The sequence below is a fragment of the Thunnus albacares genome, chromosome 3, assembly GCF_914725855.1.
Source record: "Thunnus albacares chromosome 3, fThuAlb1.1, whole genome shotgun sequence".
NCBI classification, from domain to species: Eukaryota; Metazoa; Chordata; class Actinopteri; order Scombriformes; family Scombridae; genus Thunnus; species Thunnus albacares.
The window spans coordinates 35,877,670-35,879,679 of NC_058108.1; positions in this window are offsets into that span (position 1 = coordinate 35,877,670).

Here is a 2,010-nt window from a genome sequence, read left to right on the forward strand (position 1 = left end):
CTCCTCCTCCTCCTCCTCCTTCTCCTCCTCCTCCTACGCCTCTTCTTCTTCTTCTTCTTCTTCTTCTACTTCTTCTTCTTCTTCCTCTTCCTCCTCCTCCTCCTCCTCCGCCGCCTCCTCCGCCTCCTCCTCCTCCTCCTCCTCCTCCTCCCCCGCTGGGTCGGGCTGGAATGCGGTGACCGAAAATGGTGCGCTGGTATCGGTGAGGATGGCCCCGGACGAGCCCCATCTCCTCCTTACTCCATGTTGGATTCAGTGCGCGCAGGCAGAGCGGAGCGAGGAGGAGGAGGAGGGGTGACGTCACACCCGAAGGACTGCAGAGTCACGTGCCATTACCATATAATAATAATAATAATAATAATAATAATAACAATATAGGCTGTGACAGTATTGGGACAATATTAGTAGTGTTGCTAGTAACAACTGGAAGAATAGTAATACTATTATTAAGTATCATGTAATTAGTGATAGAGGTCGTTTGTAAACTAACAGGACTTAAAATAATAGTGTTACATATTTATTAAATAGTAATAGTAGAAAACGTAGTAGCCTAATCTGTATCAGTACTGGTGGTAGTTGTTGTACCAACATTAGTGATAAAAGTACTAGTAGTAGTGGTAGAAATACTCATTGTGTGGTAGTACTGGTGGTTGTAGTGGTAATAAAGTTAAAGTAATAGACGAAGTAGCTGTGGCAGTGGAGTAGTAATAATAGTAGTAGTAGTAATAAAAGTAGTGGTAGCAGATATGGTATTAATATCAGCAACTGGAGGTGATTTAACTAGATATATACTCAAGAACTGTACTCCAATAAAATGATCTAAGTATTTATATTTTATGCTTCTTTACATAAATGGTGAAATACAATATTCCAAGTACTTTTACTTTTAACAGTAGTCAGTACATTTCGCTGACAACTCATCTGTGCTTTTACTATGTGAAGTTTTGAACTGAGGACTTTTACATGTTAGAGTATATTTACACTGCAGTGTTGTTATTTTTGCTATAAGTACAGGATGTGAATATTTCCTCCCCGGCTGGTAGTGGTAATAGTAGTAGTACTGGCAGTAATAGAAGTATTAGTAGTGGTAAAAACAGACAAAGCAGCAGTTCATATGGAGATAAAACCTTTAATCTGCTGGCGGAGCAGCAAACCAACACCAACAGACTTCATAAACTGATTAAGAAGATCGGCTCTTTCATTGGCTGCAAACCAGACACCTTTGAAGATGTGGTGGAGAGGAGGACGCTGGACAAACTGGTATCCATTACGAATAATCTGACCATCCTGACCACCACCTACTGGACAGACAGCCGAGCACTTCCTCTCACAGAGTGGTCCAGGAACATTTTTCCTGCCCATTAACTTCGCTCATGATGAATCTTTATACTCCTACTCTACCTCACTGCATTTTTAAAACTTCAACAACTTTGCATACTTTACTAATGTATACAGTATCTTATCTTATGTTTATATTTTATATTTTATTATATTTAGAGTGTATTCTAGTGTCCCGGGCAATGCCTGCATAACCTGCTGCTGTAACACAAGACTATCCCAATTTAGGATCAATAAAGTACATCTATCTATCTATCTATCTATCTATCTATCTATCTATCTATCTATCTATCTATCTATCTATCTATCTATCTATCTATCTACTCTTTTATACTCTGTGATACTTTACTGTGACACCTAAATTTTTACTACACGACTTCTGCAAACTATTTACATCCTCATCAGTTTGGGATCAGCTGATCATCTGTTGGAGTTTCCACATTTATAAACTGTATATACATATATATATTATACACTGTGTTTCAGTGACACACAGTGGTCTTGTCATGTTACTGCAACTTCATCCTCACATCTGCTCCACAGCTGTTCCAACTACAGTAACCTACAACACTGAATGTTTATTTGGTAAAGAAATAGTGGACACGACTCTGTATGTGTTTTTTGTTTCATAGACCTTATTTAACAAGGTTTTTTTTTACAACTTTGTCACAC